Raw genomic sequence first — 7,167 nt, 5'->3', positions numbered from 1 at the left:
AATGGATTAGGCAGTGGCTGAGGGACAGACAACAGGGTTGTAGTCAATGGAGTATATTCAGACCATAGTCTTGTTACCAGTGGGGTACCTCAGGGATCTGTTCTGGGACCCATATTGTTTAATATCTTTATCAGTGAAATTGCAGAAAGCCTCGATGGTAAGGTGTGTCTTTTTGCTGATGACACAAAGATTTGTAACAGGGTTGATGTTCCTGGAGGGATACACCAAATGGAAAGGGATTTAGGAAAACTAGAGGAATGGTCAAAAATCTGGCAGCTAAAACTTAATGTTGATAAGTGCAAGATAATGCACCTGGGGCGTAAAAACCCAAGAGCAGAATATAAAATCAGTGATACAGTCCTAACCTCAGTATCTGGGGAAAGGGATTTAGGGGTCATTATTTCAGAAGACTTAAAGGTAGGCAGACAATGTCACAGAGCAGCAGGAAATGCTAGCAGAATGCTTGGGTGTATAGGGAGAGGAATTACCAGTAGAAAGAGGGAGGTGCTCATGCCGCTCTACAGAGCACTAGTGAGACCTCATTTGGAGTATTGTGCTCAGTACTGGAGACCATGGGCCAGATTTATCATTAGCTCAGGTCAGAATAATGGAGTGAAAAAGTCCCCAAAAAATGCGCAAACGCTAAAACTGCGCACAAATTTGCGACTTTTTTATGCTCTGTTCTATGCTCGCCAGTTTTCTGAAAGCGGGCGTGTTTTCTTATGTAAATGAATCTCTAGACAGATTTACTATTGGGACAATTTAAAAAGTTGCAAAAAAGTCGCTAAAAAGTTAAAAAAATTCGCTATTTCACTCCAGTGAGGACCATGCTTATCTTATGAGACTTTTTAATAAAACATGCGACTTTTTCATAAAAACTTGAAAATTTTTCGTAAAGATGTGCGAATTTTGTAAAGGTGCTTACTGACGGATAAACTGCTACCGTCAAACCACATTTATTACAGTCTTAAAGGGCCGATCATAAATCTGACTTGGCTAAAACTGACTTTAGCCATATGTGAAAGTGGAGTGAGCTGTCAGAGTCATGATAAATCTGGCCCCATATCTCCAGAAGGATATTGATCCTTTGGACAGAGTTCAGAGAAGAGCTACTAAACTGGTACATGGATTGCAGGATAAAACTTACCAGGAAAGAATAAAGGACCTTGCCCATGTATAGCTTGGAAGAAAGACGAGACAGAGGGGATATGATAGAAACGTTTAAATACATAAAGGGAATCAACAAGGTAAAAGAGGAGAGAATATTTAAAAGAAGAAAAACTGCTACAAGAGGACATAGTTTTAAATTAGAGGGGCAAAGGTTCAAAAGTAATATCAGGAAGTATTACTTTACTGAGAGAGTAGTGGATGCATGGAATAGCCTTCATGCAGAAGTGGTAGCTGCAAATACAGTGGGGGAGTTTAAGTATGCATGGGATAGGCATAAGGTCATCCTTCATATAAGATAGGGCCAGGGGCTATTCATAGTATTCAGTATATTGGGCAGACTAGATGGGCCAAATGGTTCTTATCTGCCGACACATTCTATGTTTCTATGTGTAATGTTGGAAATCTGAACACTTATTGCCAGGTTTATACAGACATGACAGCTGATTTCTGGAGATGGCCATGGCCGTGACTCTTTGTCATTAGCTTATTGTCAAAATAATTTACAAGATAAATAATCCACCTATAGAAAAAGTTAAAAGGGCTGCTTTATGATAAGTATTACAAATACCAGAATGACACAAGAACCTTCCCACTAACCTCTAATGAAACATAACTTTTATTGATAAATCTAATTAATATATGTACAGAAAACAAAAATAAAAAGTGAATTGGATAATTTCTTGCTAAAATGCCATTTAAAAATATTGAAGGCACAGCGTAAGGCCTCATGCACACGACAGTAGCAGGTCTGTGCCCATATTGCTGTCTGCAAACAGCGGTTCTACAATATACGGGCTTCGGCCATGTGCGCATCCATTCAATGTGGGTCTGTAATTCGGAAGATATAGTGCGGTGTGGAATGGAGGCTCAGATTGGAAGCCCACGGAAACACTACGGAGTGCTTCTTTTTAGTCAAACCAATAAAATGATATAAATTGAGTATTGCCATTATTTGTAAAAAAAAAACACAGAAGTTATTATAATTAAGGCCTCTTGCACACGACTGTGTGCTGGCCGTGCCCATGCTGCGGACCGCAAATTGTGGTCCGCAATGCACGGCACTGACAGTGGGGCAGCCGCATGTGGATCACGACACCATTCACTAGAATGGGGTGTGCGATCCTTCCGCTCCGCAAAAAGATAGAACAAGCTCTATTTTTTTGTGAAACGGAAGCACGGAACGGAACCCCATGGAAGCACTCCGTAGTTCCGTAACGTGCTTCCGTTCCACACCGCATCTCCGGATTTTCACTTGAATGGGTCAGCATCCGTGATGCGGAATGCACATGGCCAGTGCCCCAGTGTATTGCGGACCGCTGTATGCGGCCCGCAATACGTCCATAGGAGCACTACGGTCGTGTACAAGAGGCCTAATACTGAATCCATTCAGAGCTTTTTCCGGCTGCTCACAGCTATTGTCCCTTATAAGCATTGCGTTCTGGAAAGGGTTAAAAACGCCACACTCTGCAGACAGGTACAGTGTTTTTTGGGCTCCTTGGCCTCATTTGGATTTGAGGATAGCATAGGCACGGCAGGCACACGGTCTTGTGCAAGAAGCCTAAATATGAATACATGTATGTGATAATGATAGTAACATTGTAAAGATATAGTTGGATGAAAAACTGACTGATGAACCTAACAGCAGTTGTCCCTTATTTATATGGTGTGTAAAGTCTTTATTTACCAGTTGATCACACTGTATTCCAGTATATTATACAAGCGATTAAGCAGGGTCAAGTTTAGAAGTAGAAAAAAGTAGTTTAGAAAAAAATATATAAAATCATTTTGCTTACATATGTATTTTTGTAAGAAATTATAACAATAAACAGTGTCTCGTAATAGGTATTGCCATATACGGTATGTAACAACTAAAAACAGTCAACACTGCAAAAAAATAAAATAAAATCCATGCTAGGGTTGCTTTTTTTTTTAGTCCCCCCCCCCCCTCCCCCCAAAAAAAGGGAGAAGGATTAAAGTCTATGAAATAGTTGTATGTACCCAAAAATGATACCAATGAAAGCATCAACTCATCCTGTAAAACAAGATCTCACTCAGCTCGGTCAATGAATATTTAAAAAGTTACAGAGGGAGGTTTATCAAAACTGGTGCAAAGGCAAACTGGCTTAGTTACTTACAGCAGCCAATCAGATTGATCCTTTCATTTTCCAAAGGAGCTCTGAAAATGAAAAGTGGAATCTGGTTGCTATGACAACTAAGCCAGTTTCCCTGGCAGCAGTTTTGATAACTCTCCCCCATAGTGCTCAGAATATGGCAACACAAACATATGAGTTTTCAAAGTATTTTTACTAAAGTAGTAATACATAAAAAATGATATAAATTGAGTATTGCCATTACGCGTATAAACCCACAGAAGTTAAGATCATTAATACTGAATCCAGTCAGAGCTTTTCCGGCTGCTCCCAGCTATTGTCCCTTATAAGCATTGGGTTCTGGAAAGGGTTAAAAACTCCACACGCTGCAGACAGTTACAGTTGTTTTTGGGCTCCCTGGCCTCATTAGGATACCTGCACAGCAGACAAGGTTTTCATGCAATTTTCTCAGTGTTTCCGCACCAAAATCCGCATGTGTTCCTTGCAAATTGTTTTGCGAATTTTGACACAGATTTGCCCTGAAATTTGCACTAATATCCGCACATACTGTGGATTTCAAAATCCACACAGAAGGTTCGTTTTCGTACATGAGATTTGTAAGATCTCATTCACTTTGCTGGTACTGTATTACTCTATTGTGTTGCTGGTACTGCCATGTGGTAAAAACCACACCTAGAGTGATGTCTGCTGCGCCAGTCATTATGGGCCCCCGCTGCCTGCGGAGCCATGTAATTTACGACGAGATGTAGGCCTCATCATAAATGACATGCCCTTTTCGGCAGTCTGTGCACTAGTCTGAAGTCTAGGCAGTTCAGGGCTGGTGTAAATAATGATGAAAGTGCCCATCACACTCTCACCATGCCCCTTTTTTGCATGGTGTAAAAATGCCAATTGTGACTAAAAAAAGTCACAATGGTATTGAAAAGTCGCAAAACTACGGTTTTGCAATTTTTTAAGCCAGAAAAACAAGGAAATGATGCAATGCAATGATTACACAGCACGGTTCACTGCAAAGATCTAATGCTTATATTAGTAGTTCACAAAACTCATCTGGTATGACAAGCCCTGGCATATTACTTGGTATCTATGTATGATGTATTAAAAAACAAGTGAAAAAATCCTGAAAATATAAAGGGGATATTGTCATTCCCTCTACATCAGTTTTCTCATGGTAAAAAGTCTCAAATGCTGGTTTTACAACTTTTTAAATGCCATTTGATTTTTTTTTTGTTGCATTTTTGCATCACCCCGCTAGTGTGTGAAAGGGGAATGGTGAGGTTGGGTGGGACCGTCGGCTCCGAAACATTTATCATTATTTATGCAGACAACCGGTGTAAATACTAACTGAAATCTACATCAGCTACTAGCTGGCATAGATTTCAGTTTGGTACATGGACTGCCGGAAGGCCATTTATTTTTTACATGTGAAACCTTTTTTTTTAACACTTTTTTTATTTTACACTTTTCATCCCCCATAAGGTCATACAAGACCTCTGGGGGACATTTACTTCACTTTTTTTTTTTTTCACTGTTGATTTCTCCTGTAACTGGGGCTGACATAGTAGCCCCAGTTACAGGAGAAATACACCCCCCCCCCAGAGAGGCTGTATAACACAATACAGTGCTGTACAGCCTCAGTGCAGGGCTGATCGAGGTCTCTGAAAGACTCTCTGGTCCCGACGATCACATGACTGCCGGGCCGGAACAGGAAGCGCATAGCGAGCGAGCGCTGTGTATACAGTGATCTAGAAGACAGGGACACCTGGGCACTGTCCCTGCCTTCTCTAAGGGTTGCCCTGCTGTCACTGACAGCGGGCAACCCGATCAGCAGCTGCACGATTAGATTGCACCTACAGTTTCTGAATGGACGTTCAGAAATGTCCATTCAGAAATGGAGAACCACCTCCCGGACGATTTTAGTCTATGGGCGGATGGGAGGTGGTTAAAATAGCTAATGAAGTGATTTGCAAATCTGCACTTTAAATTGCTGCCAACTCAAACTTTAGTCCTTAAAAGGACTTTTGGGTCTTTGAAACGTCTTTTAAATGAGTAATTTGCGATCAAATCCTCTCTACACTCTCTGTCCCTTCCTAACAGCAGCTCTCCCTGACTCGCAATGAGCCAAACCCACGTGACCGGGTGCTATATAGCACCCGATGACGTGTTCCGGCCAGCCAATCACTGTAATGCCAGTAGAAAACATGGTTAATGGCATTACAGTGATGGCAATACTTACCAGCATGTTTATTGGCTGCTTAGAAGGCGCCAAACGTGCGGGGAGGAGACTCGAGCATGGCGCTCGAGCACATGTGGTACTCGGCCTAGCGCTCGGATCTGCCGAGCATAGCGATGCTTGAGCCGAACCGGTACTCAGCCGAGCATGCTCGCTCATCACTACTGTATATATACTATATATATATATATATATATATATCTATATCTATATAGTATATATATATCGATGTTTCAAATAGCTGAACCCTGAACCAGTGCTTTTAGCAGATAAGAAAAAAGGCTTCCAAGGAATGAGTTCCTGGGTCCCTTACATACATTTTGTATTATTACAGATGAAACAATTCTTTTCAATTTTAAACTGTGCTTTAAAAATGTATTATATGTCATAGTCTCAGACTTTTTATTGAGACTGTCTTCAAGTGCGAGGAGAGCCAACATTCTGGGTGAGTGCTTCTGTCTCCTAGTTTTAGAGATTGGTGGGGGTCTCAAGCATTTGCACCTCCACCAATCTCTAAAACTATTCTCACCCAGAATGTCGTGTCTCCTCACACCTGAAGATGCTCTCAATAGAAACCCTGTGAGCCTGTCTCAAGTCCATCCCCATCCCCAATTTAGTGGTCGTGGGGGTCTCAACACTTGGACCCCTATTGATCAAAAACTTTGATATGTCACTATGACACATTAATGTGTTTAATAGGGTTGTTGCGATACCAAAATTTTGATGCGATTTTGATACCATAAAAAAGTATTGCGATACTCGATACCATGCAAAAAAAATATAACTCCAAAAAAGCAGCATGCATTCCGCATTTAAAAAGATGGCGAATCACAGGTTTTTTTAGTTTTTTTTTTCCAGCGTTCACCGCATAGGATATTTTTAAAAATATTTTAATAGTTTGGACTTTTCGGATGTGGCGATATGTGATATATTTATTTATTTATTGTTTATATATTTTATATGTAAAATTGGGAAAGGGGTTGATTTATACTTAAAGGGTTATTCCCATCTTGCTATTTCATCCTCACCTTCAGCCAAGCTCTAGAGTTCACTTCCTGGTTTTCTGCTTCTAAGGCTGGGGGGGCTTAGGCAGTTTGAGTGAAGGCCAGCCACGCCTCTTTATGACATCACACTGAGAACTCAGTCTTTGCGTGCTAGTTCATGTGGATAGTATGAGTCATCAGCCTGCAGTGTCTGTGAGGCCCCTCCCCCCTGATGGGGAATCATCATTTAGAGAGCTGTGATAAGTGAGCTCAGTAGACAGTAACATGTGGCTGTCCTGCAGTCTAATACAGTTTTACACACAGAACATGTCTTATCTTTTCCCCTGAACCGCTTCATATACAGCTCTACTACATCTGTTTTCCCTGAACTACTTCATATACAGCTCTGCTACATCTGTCTTTCCTGAACCGCTTCTTATATAGCTCTGCTACATCTGTCTTCCCCAGTCCCCTACCAGCACTGTGGCTAAACCGCTTATGATACAGCTCTGCTACATCTATCTTCCCTAAACCGCTTCATATACAGCTTTGCTACATCTGTCTTCTCTGAACTGCTTCATATACAGCTCTGCTACATCTGTCTTTCCTGAACCCCTTCTTATACAGCTCTGCTACATCTGTCTACTTCTCCACTACCAGCACTGTGTTT

Source organism: Bufo gargarizans, chromosome 1, assembly GCF_014858855.1.
Source record: "Bufo gargarizans isolate SCDJY-AF-19 chromosome 1, ASM1485885v1, whole genome shotgun sequence".
Taxonomy (NCBI): Eukaryota; Metazoa; Chordata; class Amphibia; order Anura; family Bufonidae; genus Bufo; species Bufo gargarizans.
Note: the sequence above shows the minus strand (reverse complement) of the source record.